The sequence below is a fragment of the Rhinopithecus bieti genome, unplaced genomic scaffold (assembly GCF_001698545.2).
Source record: "Rhinopithecus bieti isolate Rb0 unplaced genomic scaffold, ASM169854v2 scaffold_30965, whole genome shotgun sequence".
Lineage (NCBI taxonomy): Eukaryota > Metazoa > Chordata > Mammalia > Primates > Cercopithecidae > Rhinopithecus > Rhinopithecus bieti.
The window spans coordinates 770605-789786 of NW_016813425.1; positions in this window are offsets into that span (position 1 = coordinate 770605).

Consider the following 19182-nt stretch of genomic DNA (forward strand, 5'->3'; position numbering starts at 1 on the left):
GAAATGAGGAAGATGACCACTTGACTTGGGGAGTTGGGAAGCATCCTCTGTGAGCAGAGAGGTCAAGTGGGCTTTGAAGAGGGTACGTGATGTGGATGAGCGGAGCACAAAAGGAAGGGTGTTCCTGAAAATGAATAAAAACAAGCAAAGGTGTCAAGGTGGGCATTCCCACCCCTGCTTGGTGTGTGGCAAGAGAATCAGTTGGGACACAATGACAGTGGGGCCTGAAGAAGCATCAGGTCATGAACTTGAAGACAGAGTTGGCTGCCTGGCTGAGATCAGACTTGATCCCTAGGCAACAGAAATCATCAGAGATTTTTGAGTTGTTTTGGGGCAGCATAAGAATTTAAAATGGGTTTACAGTTTCCATTAGTGTTTATTGACCAGCTACTAATGAGTCTACCACCTATGAAGTATTGTGGGTGACCAATTTAATAACAAGCTTCCCCTGCCCTCAGAGAATGTATAGTCTCACTGGGGACACAAAATATATACACACGAGCATTATATCTACATGGCATAAAATGAGAAGGCAGCAGTTAGTCATTTAGATGATCAATGTAGTCAATAACAATAGCAAAGGCTTATATTGTGCTTGCTGGGTGCCAAGGACTATTTCAAGTCTTTACATAGGTTAATTCAATTAATATAGCACCTACATGAAGTAGGCTATCTCTGCTACTAGAGATGAGTAGGTTAGTATCTCTGTCTTACAAATGAGGAAACAGGCACACAGAGGGTTTAAGTAACTGCTACAACCAGCCAGTAAATGAAAGGTGGAAACCCAGACAGTCTGGCTCTGGAGGCTATGATGATCCACCATATTATGCTGCCTCTCAGATAATCGTTTAGACTTCTCAAGGCCTTGAATAAATCAACTCTTTTCATCCTCATTCACTTGCTTAATTTGTAGTCAATATATTAATAAATTGTTAGTTATTATCTAGTGCAAGGATGCAGACATAGCATCAACACTGTGGAACTTCAGTTTCACTACATGGTGCTGACAAAATGCAACTGTAGGCCAGACATGGTGGCTCATGCCTGTAATCCCAGTACTTTGGGAAGCTTAGGCAGGAGGATTCCTTGACCTCAGGAGTTTGAGACCAGCCTGGGCAACACAGTGAGACCCTGTCTCTACAAAAAATTAAAAAATTAGCCAGGTGTGGTGGTGCATGCCTACAGTCCCAGGTACTCAGGAAGCTGACGTGAGAGGATTGCCTGAGCCCTGGAGGTCAAGGCTGTAGTGAGCTGTTCTGTCACTGCACTCCAACCTGGGTGACAGAGACCCTGCCTCAAAAAAAAAAAAAAAGAAAATGCTACTCTAATGGTTTAGAAATACACTAGAAGTTGACATAAGCAGGCTACCTATTTTAGTGACATATGGTACACCTATGCTTCCATAATTAATGTTAACAAACACTGAGTATTGTGATGTTATTTATTGCATGATGATGTTCACAGCAGATATAGAATTCACATGGTACATGGAAGGAGTCCAGACCTGATGGGTTCTAGTCCCAGCTCTGTTGCTTGTGGACTGTGTGAGCCTAGGAGTGCTGCCATCCTTGCCCCAGCTTCCGCATGGCGAAGCTCCCCTTACCTGTTGTTCCCAGGCCCTAGATGAGTAAGACAGCAATGTGGAAGTCCCAAGAAAACCAAGACCCTCAGCTTGGAACTTACTATAATTTCCCTCTTTGGAGGTGTCAATGTGTGTGAAAACAATGAGCTGAGTAAATGTCAGCTATACATAAACCATTGGGTGTTATACAAGGATAAGGTCATATTATTTTTATTTTTCTTGGTTGTATCTCACAACAATTCTCTGAAGAAGGCCCAAAGTTTCCAGACTGAACTGGGAAAGTTCTGGAATACAACAGTAGGGCTTGTCTGGTGTTTTTTTTCCATCACCTTGTTTTGAAAGCAGAAGTACTGGAAATATTGCATAAAAACCCAGGCTGGCTGGATATCAAGACCTATTTCTAGACCAGAGTGGTTTGGATCAGGTTGAATAAGATTCTGAACATTTGGATGTGGAGACAAAATCAACCTCAGCAAACTGAGAAATGGCAAACAAACCGAACATTTTCAAATTACGGAATGGTTTAGGGGCTACGGGCAAATGTCCATGGGTACCAAGGATGCAATTATCAAGCTTGTTTTTAGCCCATGTCCAAAGGTTCAGTTTTTGTTTTCCATTGCTCTCCTCTGAAGTGCAATTCCTGCTTGCCTGGCAGCAATCGTAATTAAAAGGCCAACTTATTTTTGTGAGTTTCCTCTTGAAATTTTGCTGAAAAATGATTATGTTAGCACTTCTGCTCACTTCCTAATAATTCTTATACATTCAAAAGTTAAAACAATTAAGAAGTTATTAGTGATTAATTATAATATATCACTATAATAGCATGTGAATTAAGAATGATTCTGCACTAGTCATTTTCACGCTGCTGATAAAGACATACCTGAGACAGGGCAATTTACAAAAGAAAGAGATTTAATGGACTCACAGTTCCATGTGGCTGAAGAGGTCTTAAAATCATGGTGGAAGGTGAAAGGCACATCTCACATGGTGGCACACAAGAGAAGAGAATGAGAGTCAATCAAAAGTGATTTCCTCTTATAAAACCATCAGATCTCGTGAGACTTATTCACTACCATGAGAACAGTAGAGGGGAAACGGCCCCCATGATTCAATTATCTCCCAGCAGGCCTCTCCCACAATATGTGGGAATTGTGGGAGCTACAATTCAAGATGAGATTTGAGTGGGGACACAGCCAAACCATATCACATTCCAATAGAGTAATTACAATCACATGTAATGTAATTATCTCATAGAAGTCTTATTGAACATCTATTATGTACCAGATACAGGTCAAATACTGAGGATAGACATGAATAAGACAGGACCTGGGCCTTGCCCTCAGGGGGCTACAACTGTAATAGGGGATGCAGCCTATGGCAGTGCAGCCTAAAGCATGAGGTCTCAGATGTGGCTGAGAACCCTCCCCATGATGGGGTATTGGAGGCCAATTATTTAGCATCAATAATGTGACAGAGGCTGCTCAATACAGATTATCTATGCTCTTCCCAATCCTTGCACTGTCACTCTGTGTGGATGTATTAGTTCATTCTCACATTGCTAGAAAGACATACCTGAGACAGGGTAATTTATAAAGAAAAGTGCCTTAATTGGCTCATGGTTCTGCAGGCTGTACAGGAAGCATGGTGGCTTCTGCTTCTTGGGAGGCCTTAGGAAACTTACAATCATGATAGAAAGTGAAGGGGAAAACAGGCACATCTTACATGGCTGGAGCGAAAAACTGGGGAGGCACTACATATTTTTAAACAACCAGATCTCACAAGAATTCACTCACTACTGGGGCACAGTGTCAAGGGAAATATCCGCCCTTATGATCCAATCACCTCCCACCAGGCCCCATCTCCAACACTGGGGATTACAATTTGACATGACATTTGGTGGAGACACAGATCTAAACCACATCAGTGTATCTGACAGATGAGGAAACTGAGGATCATGAAGTAAGTGGCAACACTGGGATTGAGTCCAAGTGTGTCTGTCTTCACTGTTTCCCACTTGCCATGTTTCCAGTGTGTGCTTGCACACCTGCTCACCGCTTCCTTTCAACCTGGAAACCACACAAAAAACTGGCCTACCCAATCGGAAGACCCATAAGGGGCTAAGGAATATGCATTCATTCTTTTTGCACACAGCAAGGTACTTGGGGAGGTCAGGAAAGCGGAGGCAGTGGGGCATTTTCCGTTTTTCCCTGGCGGGAGAAACCCCTGATTCCTCGAGCCACTGCTGCCTACGTAGGCAGAGCAGCGGCTTTGGTGGCCACCTCTGTCCTGCTCTGGGAGCTCACAGGAGAGTACCACATTGCACAGTCCCATGCATTTTTAATGGCTTGGACTTGAAAAGTAGTTTCAGAAAGTGAGCAAAATACCGAGTTAATTGAGCACTGCTGCTCAGCTTCCTTCCCCCAATGTAGTCTTCAAGTGGAATATGGCTGAAATATCAGCTGTCAGATGATGAATATTTTAAAGAAAATTCTATTATGCACCCAAGGTTCATTCAGCTCAGTAATAAGAGTAATGAGGACAGTTACCTTTAGGGAAAGGAAGTGAGATCACTCTTGCTGCTTACTGGGGGCTGGTTTGACAGGCATCTGCTCTGAGCACGGGACTATGGGGAAATCACAGCTGCTTGTCTGAACCTCACCCGGTAGGAAAAACTCTACCTCACAATGGTTTGGAAACCTATCCGTGGCAGAGAGCTGGCTGCAAACTATTTATATTCCCTTGGCTAATGGTTGAGGTAGAATCCATCACCTAATGAATATTCAGTGGGTGAAGTTGAAAAAAAAAAGGGAGAAAATGATTCCATCTTTGCTCTCCTGCAAAGCTCTCTGTGGCCCAAGCAGAAAGAAATCACAAAGGCAAGAGAGGACAAGCCAGGAACATCCCTATCCTCTTCAATATGCACGGATGCTGGGAAAAGGCTGACCCTGGGAAAGGCAAAAGGAAAAGAAATCAATTTTCAAATTATTTCAGAGAAGTAGCCAGAAAAAAAGAGTGTTGCCTTGAACTTGAGAAAATATTAAAAGTGAGCAAGGCAGATTCCCATTACTGCGGCTGCCTCTGGTAGAATATAGGCTGTTAGGCTTTTACCTTGAGTTTGAGATGCAAGTTTGGGCACAAAAGGGAGAAAAAGAATAAGATGATGCTGCCATAGAATAGGCAGCCTTGACAGGGACTGTCAGAGCTCAGCAATGCTGGTTGTGCTGCCTGGAGTTGGTAAATAACACACAACACATTTTTACAGAGCAGAAAAAGAGAGAACAGTTCTTTCTCCACAGGCCACATTATGAAGCCAGTTTTGCTAGTTGTGCAACTATTGCTTGTCAAGCTGAAATGGAAATACTTGGTATTTCAGTCTGTGCTGTTCCAGCAGGATTGCATGTGGTGACAGTGACTGTAACCAACCCCAGACAAAAGGCGCCCTCTGCTCTTCTTGTCATCCTTCCTGCACTCCCACTCCCATGCCAGTTCTCTAATCCCCCATGCGGTGCTCATGGTACGTGGCTCCCTGGCTGGCCCCATCTTGTCCCTGGCAGTGCCTCACACATCTGCATTGTGATGCCTTGCTTGGTGTGAAAACCACATTAGAAGGAACTGAGAAGTCAAGCATCGCTTGTGGAAGAGTATGGAACACTCTTTATAATAAATGCTACCATGGATACCATGTTTTCTAGATACCTAGTATTTATCAAGCATATTACAGATTTTTTAATCCTTGCTGGAACCCAATGGCATATGTATCGGTTTTTTTTTTTTTTTTTTTTTTCATTTTACAACGAGGTAAATGGGTATCAGAGAGCTTATGCTGTTTGGCGAAAATCACATAGCTTTAAATAGTTTTAATGGAGCACCTAGGGCTTGAACCCAGACCTGTCACCCACAGTCCATGCTTTCATTTTCTACCTCCAGGAGAACATGGGGGTGGGATAAGGTAGACTGGCCTTAGGGCTGGGGGACTCTTGGTGGGACTTGTCTCCACCTTCCTGGGCTGGCAGGGAGGTGAGAAGTTGCCTTTACTCTTCTGTCTGGTGTGTTGTTTCCTGGTCATAACCTAGGCCCAGACAACTGTTTGTGGAATCCCAGGCGGCCAAGCCCACACAGAGGATGGGAAAGGCGTAGTGTATGAAGAATTTCTAGCATAAAATCGACACCCACCAGAGACCAGGGTTGTAAGTGAGGATGGCCAGGAGCCTTGGGCAGGTCCTAGCCTGCAAAAGCTGAAATGAAGCTGCCTGGTGGGAAAAGACACACATTTGGTTCCAGAGACTGATTATGGCAATCTAATATTAGAAGAACACAAGTCTGCTTTTTACCTAAAAATACTTAATAGAGTTTTCCTAGCCCTGTAAAAAGGTTCTGGGCTTGTGATATAATGAAATAATGCCTAATGGAAAGATTGAATGACTCAACTGTGGAGAGTAAAATGCTCTTTTCTGCTACCATGACCTTCCTTACCCTGATCAGTTTCTGCTGGTGCTGCTTCCAGAAGCAGAATATTCTAGACTATTGGAATATTAGTAGTAATGACTGGTACCATGTAGCCGCTACGGGCAGACACATCATATGTATTATTCCCACTTAAGACATAAAACAATCCTAAAAATAATAACTGTTTCCTCCGTTTGTGGAAGATAAACTGAAGCTCTGAAATTTTGACCACTTTCTCCAGATACCACAGCTAGTAAGCAACAGGAGGGGAGTTTACAGACCTGCTTACAAAGCCTGGATTTCTGCTAGTCCTTTCATTTCATTTCCTTCCTTCCTTCCTTCCTTCCTTCCTTCCTTCCTTCCTTCCATTCCCTTCCTTCCTTCCTTCCTTCCTTCCTTCCTTCCTCGCCTCCCTCTCCTCCCTTCCTTCCTCCCTCCCTCCCTCCCTCCATTCCTCCCTCTCTCCCTCTCTCTTTCTCTCTTTCTTTCTTTCTCCTTTCTTTTCTTCCCTCTCTCTCTTTCTCTCTTTCTCTTTCTTCTTGCTCTCCCTCTCTCTCTTTTTTTTTTTCCAATAAGCTCTTGCTCTGTCACCCAGACTGGCATGCAGTGGTATGATCACAGCTCACTGCATCCTTGAACTCCTGGGCTCAAGTGATCCTCCCACCTCAACCTCCTGAGTAGCTGGGACTACAGGCCAGTTTTTTTATCTACAGTTTTTTTTTATCCACTCATTGATTGATGGGCATTTGGGTTGATTTCTTTATTACACCAAGGGATGCTACTTTGAAGTATTCTTTACTATTTTGATCTACATGTAAAGTGGCAATGCCATGTCTGACACTTAGGGAAACACTTTATAAGTTGAATCTGTGTTCACCATGGTCAGGTTCTCCCTACATCCCTCATTGCCTCACAAGGCGCCCAAGCTCCCCCCCTGAGCCAGGGCAAGGGACCTATGCTGGTCATCACTGGGGGCGCGGGTTTCCATGCCACAAGACGGCTTTCTCCTTTGACTCCTTCGGTTGCACTCCCTGTCTTGTGCTGGCAGATTTCATCTTCTCTCTCTTCTGGAGAACCCAGCACTCCTCTCCAGGGTTCTTCCTCTGCAGGGCCTTCTGTTCACCTCCTGTCTCATCCTGGAGGGGACATCTTGTCTAGCAACATGGTGCAGAGGATCTTGCCTGGAATGAGGTTGCATTTCCCCACTTGTCCTCTCACATGTTGGGAAGGGAAAAATAGACCCTGGGGTGCAGAGAAGGAAGAGAGAAGAGGTGGGAAGGAAATACGCTGAGAACAACCGAATGGCTCCTTCCAGGTGACCTGTTTTGAAGGGACCATAAGCTTTTAGTCATTTTCAAGTCAGGGGTCTAGCTAGGGACTGTTTGGCTTGAATACATTTAATTTAGAGGCCCTTCTAAAGACCAAAACCAGAAAACTATGACTAGAAAATTAAGTGCAGAGCCCGAGAAGAGGTCCATATTAGGGAGAGGCTTTGAAATGTCATTGGCTTCACATTGAATCTGCCTCTCTGTGTGGTGTGTAGCTTAATTTTAGTCAAGAGCCACCTAAGATGTTGGAGGTGGTGAGGGATGGCTATTCCTTCATACCCTTGCTATGGGGCTTTTTAAAAATTTTAAAAATTGAGGTTAAATACATGAAACATACAATTTACTATCTTTTTTTTTGACAGAGTCTTATGTTGTCATCCAGGCTGGAGTGCAGTGGTACCATCTCGGCTCACTGCAGCCTCCACCTCCCGAACCCTGTGCCTCATCCTCCCGAGTAACTGGGGCTACAGGCCCACACCACCATGCCCAGCTAAATTTTGTATTTTTAGTAGAGATGGGGTTTCGCCATGTTGGCCAGGCTGGAAAATGTACCATCTTAATTGTTGTAAGTGTATGGTTTAATAGCATTGAATACATTTACATTGTTGTGCAACCATCACTACCATCTATCTTCAGAACTCTTTTCATCTTGCAAAATGAAAACTCTGTTCCCATTAAACAATAACTCCCCATTCCCTCTCCCCTGAACACCTGACAATCATCATTCTACTTTCTGTCTATGAAGTTGATGACTTTCACTACTTCATTAAGTGGAATCAGACAATACTTGTCCTTTTGTGATTGTCCCATTTCACTTGGGATAATGTCCTCAAAGTTCATTCCTATTGTGGCAGGTGTTATAATTTTCTACCTTTTTAATGCTGAATTCCATCACTTGTATATACCACCTTTTGTTTATCCACTCATCCTTTGATGGACACTTGAGTTGCTCTATGTTTTGGCTTATTATATATATAGCTGCTATGAACACGGGTGTTTGAATATCTCTTTGTGACACTGTTTTCAATTCATTTGGGTAAATATCCAGAAGTGGGATGGCTGGGTCATGTGGTAATTTAATTTTAATTTTTTGAGGAACTGCCCTATTGACTTGCAAAATGTGAATTTTTGATGGTGATAATGATAACAGATGAACTTATATTTGGTGGCCCAGTGTATTAGTCTGTTTTCACACTGCTATACAGAACTACCCGAGACTGGGTAATTTATGAAGAAAAGTGGTTTAATTGACTCACAGTTCTGCAGGTTTAATAGGAAGCACGACTAGGAGGCCTCAGGAAACTTACAATAATGGCGGGAGGCATGGGGAAGCAAGCACATCTTACCATGGCGGAGCAGGAGAGAGAGTGAAGGGGAAAGTGTCACACACTTTCAAACAACCAGGTCTCCTGAGAACTCACTCACTATCACAAGAACAGCAAGGGGAAATCAGCCCCATGATTCAATCACCTCCCACCAGGCCCCTCCCCCAACACATGTGGATTATAATTCGAGATGAGATTTCACTGGGGACACAGAACCAATGCACTTCACCCAGTGTGTGGCCCTTTCTGATTAAGTACTGCTGACCGCCTCTGGGCTGGGCATTCTAGAGAGCAGGTGAGAGCTGATTATCCCTAGAATGCAGGCATAAGCTCATTGCCCTTACATAACATCCCAGCCATTGCACTGAGATATTACAGCTGTAACTCACAGCCAGATGACGCCCTGACAGATCAGGAGGCTCTTTAACAATAGAGATCAAGTCTAGTATTTCTTTTCTTTTCTTTTCTTTTTTTGCTTCATGACAGTTACTCAGTTAAATGTGTCAGAGAGGTAAGAAAGAGATCTGACTCAGATGGAAAATTCAAATTCTAGTATTGTGTCTTTTCTTTCTCATACAGGGGATTCTTGCACAAGCTGACCATTTCCTTATCCTCGCAACTGCAAAAGTCTCCTACTGAACAAACTGAATGAAGGAGAATTTGTGTGGGATGATACAGCTGAACAGCTGAAAGCTCCTGTTCATCTCCTGTGTGTGGGTATTATCATTTACTGGTGGGTGGTTTTCTGAGGGAGATGGGACTTCTTTATTTAATTTAATTTATTTTTTAAGTAGAGATAGAGTCTTGCTCTGTTGCCCAGGCTAGAGTTCAGTGACGCCATCATGGTTAATGGCAGCATTGAACTTCTGGCTAGAGCTGTCCTCCCACCTCAGCTTCCCGAATACCTGGGACTACAGAGCATGCCACCATGCCCAGCAAATTTTTCTACTTTTTGTAGAGATGGGGTCTTGCTATGTTGCTCAGGCTGTTCTCAAACACCTGGCCTCAAGTGATCTTCTTTCCTTGGCCTCCCAAAATGTTGGGATTATAGGCATGAGCCACCGACCCTGGTCAGGACCTCCTGGTTTCAGGATTTGCATCCAGTTGCTGCTGTCCCCCAAACACCTGGGCTATTCCTTCACATAGTGAAAACTGGAGCACAGACTATTCCTTAGTCACTTTGCTGCTGCAGAAGCCCTCACCCTGTTCTCTTCTAAGTCTCTCTTTTTTCTCACGTCTGATCATGCATTTTGACTAGGGGTAGGGGAGGGGAGAAGAGCGAAAGGAACTAGGAGGTCAAGGAGGCAGACAAAGTTTCCTTTCCTCTTTGAATTTTGAGATGACTTATCAAACTGCCACCTTCACCTGCCTCTGTTTCTCGGCTTCATCTTACTCTCCAATTAATAATGGTTCTGCCGGGCCCAGTGGCTCCCGCCTATAATTCCAGTGCTTCAGCACACCAAGGTGGGAGTAACGCTCGGGGCCAGGAGTTTGAGACCAGTGTGGACAACATAGTTGCCCACATTTCTATAAATTTTTTTTTTTTTTTTTTTTTTTTTTGAGACGGAGACTCACTCTGTGACTAGGCTGGAGTGCAGTGGCACTATCTCAGCTCACTGCAATCTCCTCCTCCCGGGTTCAAGCGATTCTCCTGCCCCAGCCTCCCAAGTAGCTGGGACTACAGGCACCCGCCACCATACCCAGCTAATTTTTTGTATTTTTAGTAGAGACGGGATTTTACCATGTTGGCCAGGATGGCCTCAATCTCTTGACCTTTTGATCCGCCCGCCTCGGCCTCCCAAAGTGCTGGGATTACAGATGTGAGCTACCACGCCTGGCCTACAAAAATTTTAAAAAGAAAATAGCCTGGGATCCTGGCATAGCCTGTAGTCCCAGTTACTTGGGAGGGTGAGGTGGGAGAATCGCCTGAGCCCGGAAGTTCAAGGCTGCAGTGAGCTATTATGGTACCACTGCACTCCGGATTGGGCAATAGAATGAGACCCTGTCTTTCATACACACACACACACACACACACACACACACACACACACACCCCAACAAAAATGGTTGTAATCAGTACTTAAGCTTGTATCAGATCAAATGACAGAAACCTCAACGTTTGGCCCTGCAGGCTGCAGACTCACACTGAGGTCTGCTTGCAGGGACTCTGGCTAGGATTTTCTGGAGAGAAAAAAAATAAGCCATCTCATCTTTGTTTTAATTAATGCAGTCACCAGTTTTCATTCCAAAGTGTCACAAGCAGGAAATCAAAGAAAGTCTTGTATAAATAATAAGAAAAAGAGGTTCTATCTATTAGTAATGGAAAGCATTTTCAAGGAGAGCTCGACAGAGCACTGATGGTTTCCACACTCCCTTCAGGTGAAACCTCTCAAAAATCATAATATAAATTATAGATGTGTCCAAGGCTTCTTAGGATAGGATATTAAAAGTCTCATTTGAATAGTGTCTTAAGTCAAAGGAAAAAATATAGAAGAGCCTCTTATCTAGGTCATAACACAAATCCTTCTAATTCAACCAAAATGAAAAAAATGTTTAGCTTTTTTATGATTGGCTTTTGTTTTAGTTTAGTTACAATTTTGAGATGGAGTCTGTGAAAAATTATTCTAGGGATTTTTTTTTCTCTCATAGTTTCTCTGAAAAACTTGATCAGGGAGGAGGAAAGGGTGATCCTGGGTCATTGGACCTGTCAGATCCGAATCCTCAGCCGGAGAAGGGACGGATTCCCTGAGTCTCCTCCAGCAGTTTGCCACAGTGAGTATGAACTGTCAGTCACGGGGATGCAGAGCTGTGCGCTCAGTCCCCTTTGGGGCTGGTTGGTTTCCTGTGGGTTTGTTGTGTTAAACCTGCTGAAATGTGCTAGCTGAAGCATGCCACCTTTAACTCCTGTGCTCAAGGCGAAATGTCTCTCTAGGACTTGCCAAGACAATGCAAGCTAATATTCACTTCAAATGGCAACAAGCCCTGAGCGTTAGTTGCTATGTACATTTTTATTCTTCCAGAAGAGGTTTCTTCTCTCACCACGACTCTCAGCCAATAAACTCATGACCTCATTGCATTTCTCACCTGCGGGCGATTTAGCAGATTCGGGAGTAAACGTGAAGCAAAGTAAACGTGAAGCAAAAGCCGTCACGTGGCAGCCAGTCCACAAGGATCTACTGGGATGATATTGTTTGCTGGGAGTGTCATGTCTTGATGTACATCATCTTGTGTGCTCATCCCAGTCACCAGAGGAGATTGGCAGGGAGGAAAAGTTTTTTGTTATCCCAACTTTATAGGAGGAGAAGCTGCTGTGGGTAGCATGGCCGGCAAATGGCAAGCTGAGCTTTGAAAGAGGAGAGATTTTCCTGCTTCTGGTCTAGGCCTGTTTTCACGATACGACATTCCCTCTTAGAAACTGGTGTTAGGAGATGAGAAAGGATGTATGGTTAATATGAAATTAAAAGACCCAGGTTTGAATGCAGCTCTGACCACTTACTACTCATATGACCTGAACATTTTTTGTTTGTTTGACAGAGCTCACCCTGTTGCATAGACTGGAGTATGCAGTGGCATGATTATAGCTCATTGCAGCCTCCAACTCTTGGGCTCATGTGATCCTCTTGTCTCAGCCTCCAAGTAACTAAGATTACAGGTGCATGCCAAACGCCTGGCTAATTTTAAATACTGCGTTTTTTTGTTTTTTTTAGAAGGAGTTTCACTTTCGTTGCCTAGGCCGGAATGCAATGGTGTGATCTCAGCTCACTGCAACCTCTGTCTCCTGGGTTTAAGCAATTCTCCTGCCTCAGCCTCCGAGTAGCTGGGATTACAGGTGCCCACCACCACGTCTGGCTAATGTTTGTATTTTTAGTAGAGATGGGGTTTCACCATGCTGGCCAGGCGGGTTTTGAATTCCTGACCTCAGGTGATTCACCCTCCTCGGCCTCCCAAAGTGCTGGGATTACAGGCATGAGCCACTGCGCCTGGCCAAATATTTTTTAAAGTTGTTTTTTTTTCCATACAGAGTCTCACTAATTGCCCAGGTTAGTCTTGAGCTCCTGACCTCAAGCGATCCTCCCACCTCAATCTCCCAAAGTGCTGGGATTCCAGGTGTGAGTCACCATACTGGGCCTGATCCCAGCATTTAGACCTTTTGAGGGTTCCATTTTCCATCATTCAGGAGTATGCTATTTCTACTTCATATGATCACTGAGGAGACTAAATTAGAAAATGCTCTGTGATAGCCTGTAAATATCCATTTATTCCCCAGTAAAACCCACAAAGCTATTAAACATTTTGAAGTTCACTGCCTTTTGCAATGAGGTACATCAATTAGCTACTCTCTATACAAGGGGGTGGTTTCGAAGGGTGCATGGAAGAAAGCCTGTGTCAAGAGCTCTGAGGACGCTGCTGCCCTGGCATCACTACAGCAATGACAAAGGAGCAGAACCTTCCAAAAGCAAATTAGAAAACTTTCCATGCTACCAGGTAGTTCTTTTATTTGTAAATGAGGAGTGGAATAAATAAAGAATAATCACAACTGCATTCTTAGAATGTGAACTTACTGATTTACCAATAGATACTTATTGATTATGTAATATATACCAGACATTATTCCAGGGACAAGTTGTAAGCAGGACAGATAAGCTGCTTTCTCTTATGAGTCTTGCATTCCAATGCAGAAACGGAGATAATAAAGAAATAATGGGCTAGGTGCGGTGGCTCATGCCCGTAATCCCAGCACTTTGGGAGGCCTAATTGGGTGGGTCGCCTGAGGTCAAGAGTTTGAGACCAGCCTGACCAATATGGTGAAACACTGTCTCTACTAAAAATACAAAATCAACCAGGTGTGGTGGTGTGCACCTGTAGTCCCAGTTACTCAGGCGGCTGAGACAGGAGAATTGCTTGAATCTGGGAGGCAGAGGTTGCAGTGAGCCAAGATAGCACCAATGCACTCCAGCCTGGGAGACAGAGCAAGACTCCATCTCAAATAAATAAATAAATAAATAAATAAATAAATAAATAAATAAGTAAAAAAATAAAAAAAAGAGAGAGAGAAATAATGCAATAGTACCTAAGAAATCATGGGTGTTATCATAAAAACAAAACAGGGTGATGTCGGTTAGAATGACTGGGAGGTTTCTTTAAACTGGAAAGCAAGAGAAAACTTTTATAAGGGGATGCTCTTTGAACATCATCCTGAATGACAAGGAGACAGCCCTGTAAGCCTTGGGGAAGAGCATGGCAGCCAGTGGAGAGAAGTCCTGAAGTGGGCATTCTAAAGTCATGGCTAGTTGAAAAGTGGTATTTGTCCTTGAGTATATTGCAAAAGATACCCAGAAGGTGGATATATTTTCACACATAGGGGCAGGCATACTGACATCTCGGAAGCTCGGATTTGTGCACAGTTTCTGGTCCTGCCTAAGAGGACAAAGGGGTATGGGGTGTCTGTAAATAACACACTTTTATGTGGCAGTTGCCATCATAGTCTCCAATGAGGGACAATGGTGTGTTGTGATTAGGTGAATTGGGCTTCCTGAAGAGGGTGAATTATTCTCTATGTTTAGAAAGTGAAGGGCAGAGAGAAGCTGTGAAAGTCACTTGGGTCAAATGTGGACCAAAACTTGGCTGTAGCAAGAGGCAAGCAACGTTTGGGGGCCAAACATAGCTTTGGCTGAAGCAGAGGGTTTCCGAGGGACTAAAGAGAAATGACTGTAGTGGAAAGGGAAGGGGTATTTGTGGAGGTTCAAGGGTGAGCTGTGGCAGTTGGTTATATGGGACGAGTGGTGGAGAGCCTTGGCAGTGCTGAGAAATGGACTTTCTGAAGAGAGGAAGTCTAAAAACATCCATCTCTCTGTGGGAGGATACTCACAGCTGTTCCCTGCCTCCAGCCCCTTAGCCGCCCCTTTTCTTCCCCCACCACTCTGCCCAGGCCAGAGTCATTCCTCACTTGTCTAGTTTAATAGGCTTCTCCCTCCAGATGTAAGCAACTCCTTCCCTGAGTGCCCAGGTTTATAATGGGAAGGTTGCCATGACAACAACATAGCAGAAATAGGCAATAGAATTTAAACCCAGCCATGCTAGAAAAAGCTATGGTTTCAAGTGTCTATAAATTAGTGGAAATCAGGGAGAAACCTCACCTCATGCTCAGGTCAGTCTTGGAAGATAAACAAGTGTTCTCATGACAGAATACAAAGGATCCGAAGCCAGCCTGGCACTCAGTATCTGGTAGACTTTGGTCAGGAATTGGGTTATTCCTCCTCGAGAATAAAAGTTGCTTGGTCATATTGCTCACTTAAAAGCTGTTTTTGTTTATGTTTTCCGAGACAGGGTCTCACTCTGTCGCCCAGGCTGGAGTGCAATGGTGCAATCATAGCTCACTGTTGCCTCCAAATCCTAGGCTCAAGCAATCCCCCTGCCTCAGTCTCCTGAGTAGCTGGGCCTACAAGTGCACATCACCACGTCCATATTCTTTTGGTTATTTAAAAATGTACAGTAAATTATTGTTGATTGTAAGCATCCTGTTGTGTTATCAAATACTAGATCTTACTAATTCCATCTAACTACATTTTTGTCCCCATTAACCATCCTCACTCCCTCTGCCACTCCACTACCCTTCGTAGCCCCTGGTAACCATCATTCTACTTTCTATCTCCATGAATTTAATTGTTTTAATTTTTAGCTCCCACGAATTGGGGAGAACATATGGAGTTTGACTTTCTGTGTTTGGCTTATTTAACTTAACGTAATGTCCTCCAGTTCCATCAGTGTTGTTGCAAATGACAGGATCTCATTTTTTCTATGGCTTTTTATTCTTTTTTTATAGTACTCCATTGTCATTATGTACCACATTTTCTTTATCTATTCTTCTGTTGATGGACACTTAGGCTGTTTCCAAATCTTGGCTACTGTGGAGAGTTCTGCAGTAAACATGGACATGCATATATCTCGTCAATATACTAATTTCTTTTGGGTATATACCTATTAGTGGGATTGCTGGATCTTATGGTAGCTCTATTTTTAATTTTTAGGGGAACTGCCAAACTGTTCTCCTTAGTGGCTGTAGTAATTTACATTTCCACCAACAGTGTATGAAGGTTCCCTTTTCTCTACACCCTTGACAGCATTTGCTATTGTCTATTTTTGGATAAAAGCCATTTTAACTGGGGTAAGATGATATCTCATTGTAGTTTTGATTTGCATTTCTCTGCTGATCAATGATGTTGAGCAACTTTGCATATGCCTGTTTGCCATTTGTATGTCTTCTTTTGAGAAATGTCTATTCAGATGTTTGGCCCATTTTTAATGGGATTATTATTTTTCCTGTTGAATTGTTTGAGCTCCTTATATATTCTGGTTATTAATGTTTTTGTAAAATGGATAGTTTGCAAATATGCTCTCCCATTCTGTGGGTTGTCTCTTCACTTTGTTGATTGTTTCCTTTGCTATGCAGAAACTTTTTAACTTTATGTAATCTCATTTGTCCATGTTTGCTTTGGTGACCTGTGCTTTTGAGTTATTAGTCAAGAAACCTTTGCCTAGACCAATGTCCTGGAGAGTTTCCCCAAAGTTTTCTTGTAGTAGTGTCATAGTTTGAGGTCATAGATTTAAGTGTTTAATTTATTTTTATTTGATTTTGAATAAGGTGAGAGATAGGGGTTTAGTTTCATTCTTCTGCATATAGATATTGAGTTTTTCCAGCACCATTTATTGAAGAGACTGTTGTTTCCCCAATGTATGTTCTTGGTATCTTTGTCAAAAGTGCCTTCACTGTAGATGTATGGATTTATTTCTGAATTCTCTATTCTGTTCCATTGGTCTGTGTGTCTGTTTTTATGCCAGGACCTTGCTGTTTGGGTTAAAATAACTCTGTGGTATAATTTGAAGTCAGGTAATGTGATTTTTTCCTGTTCTGTTATTTTTGCTTAGGATGGCTTTAGTTATTCTGTTTTTTTTGTGGTTCCGTATGAATTTTAGGATTATTCTTTCTATTTCTGTGAAGAATGTCATTGGTATTTTAATAGAGATTGCATTTTCTGAGGGCTATTTGTATCCCAGAAATGATGACAATAACAATCCAAGAAAAATTTTAAAAGGAAAGAAAGAAAATATATTCATAAGGCTACTCACTGAAACATCATTTGCAGTAGCAAAATACTGGAAACAACTCAAGTATCTATCAATCTAGATCGGACTGCTACTGTATGTGAAAACACATCACCATACCCAAGGTCACCCAGATTTTCTCCTTTGTTGTCTTCTAGGAGTTTCATAGTTTCGTATTTTACATTTAGGTTTATATTACATTTTGAGTTAATGTTTGTGAGGGCTGTTAAGTCTGTGTCTAGATTTGTTTATTTTGCATGAGACTGTTCCATTGTGACAGCACCATTTATCAAAAAGATGATTTTTGCTCTTTTGCGTTACCTTTGCTTGTCAAAGACCAGCTGACTATATGGATCTATTTTTGGGCCCTCTATTTTGTTTCATTGATCTATTTATCTACTCTTTTGCCAATACCAAACTATCTTGATTACTGTAGCTTTATGGTAATTGTTGAAGTTGGATGCTGCCAATCCTCCAACTTTGTTCTTCTCCATCAATATTGAGTTGGCTATTCTGGGTCTCTTGTTGCTCCATACAGACCTTAAAATCAGTTTGTCAGTATCCACAAAATAACTTACAAAGCTTTGACTGGGATTGTGTTCAATCTATACCTCAAGTTGGAAAGAACTGACAATTTGATAGTATTGAGTCTTCTAATTTGTGAACATGAAATGTCTCTCCATTTATTTAGTTCATATTTAATATATTTCATCAGGGTTTCATAGTTTTCCTCACATAGATATTATACATATTTTGTTAGATTTATACCTAAGTATTTCATTTTGAGAGGTGCTAATGAAATGGTAATGCATTTGTAATTTCAAGTTTCATTCGTTCATTGCTGGTATATAGAAAAGTAATTGACTTTTGTATTTTAACTTTGTATCCTGCTACCTGGCTATAATCACTCTTGGTTTCAAAGCTTCTTTGTCAATTCTTTCAGAGTTTCTACATAGAAAATTATGTCATCTGCAAACACAGTTTTATTTCTTCTATCTCAATGTATATAACTTGTATTTACTTTTCTTGTCTTATTGCATTAGCTGGGACTTCCAGTCAGATTTTGAAAAGAGTAATGAGAGGGGACATTCTCCCCTTGTTCCTGTTCTTACTGGAAAAACTTCGAGTTTATTACCATTAAATATGATGTCAGCTGTAGGTATTTTGTAGATATTATTTGTCTACAAAGGGGGAGTTCCCCTCTATTCCTAGTTTGCTGAGAGTTTCTATCATGAGTGTGTGTTGGATCTCGTCAAATGCTTTTTCTGCATCTATTAATATCATCACGTGACTTCTGTTCTTTAGCCTATTGATGCAATGGATTACATTCATTGATTTTTGATTGTTGAATCAACCTTGCATAACTGAGATAAATTCCACTTGGTCATGGTGTAAAATTACTTTTCTACCTTGTTGGATTTGATTTGTTAACATTGTTTTGAGGACTTTTGTCTCTATGTTAATGGGAGATATTGGTCTGTGTAATGTAATGTCTTTTCTTGTAATGTCTTTGACTGGTTTTAACATAGGCTAATGCTGATCTCATAGAATGAGTTAGGAATTATTTTCTTTGTTTCTTCTGGAAGAGATTGTGGAATATGGGTATAAATTTTTTCCTTCTGTGTTTGGTAGAACTCACCAATGAACCCATTTGAACCTAGTGCTTTCTGTTTTGTAAGATTAGTTATCATCAATTTAATTTCTTTAACAGATACAGGCCTATTTAAATTGTTTGTTTCTTCTTATATGAGTTTTGGCAATTTTGTCTTTCAAGGAATTGGCCCATTTCATCTAGGTTATCAAATTTGTGGGCATAGAATTGCTCATAGTATTCTTTTATTACTCTTTTAATGTTCATGGGATCTGTAGTGATGCTCTGTCATTCATTTCTGATCCTAGTAATTTGTATTTTCTCTTTTTTTTCTTTAGTTAGCCTGGGTGGAGGCTTATCAATTTTATCAGTTTCTTCAAAGACTCATCTCCTGGTTTTGTTGACTTTCCCTATTGATTTCCTATTTTCAAGTTCATTGATTTCTGCTCTAATTTTTATTATGTCTTTTCTTCTGCTTAGTTTGAATTCAGTTTGCTCTTTTTGTAGTTTCTATGCTCTGCCTATTTGTAATAAATATTTATTATTTATAGTAAAATAAAATTTTACTTTAAAGTAAAAAGATTAGTGGTTGCCATTAGAGGTTGGAGAGAGGAGAGGGATGAAGAGATGGAGGACTTATTTTAATGTTGCCTTGCAAGGCAGGTCTACTGCCAACAAATTCTCTCAATTTTTATTTGTTTGAGGAATTATTTCTCCCTTCACTTTTCAAGGATAATTTCACAGAGTACAGAATTCTAAATTGATAGTTTTTTATTTCTCTCAACACTTTAAATATTTCACTCTACT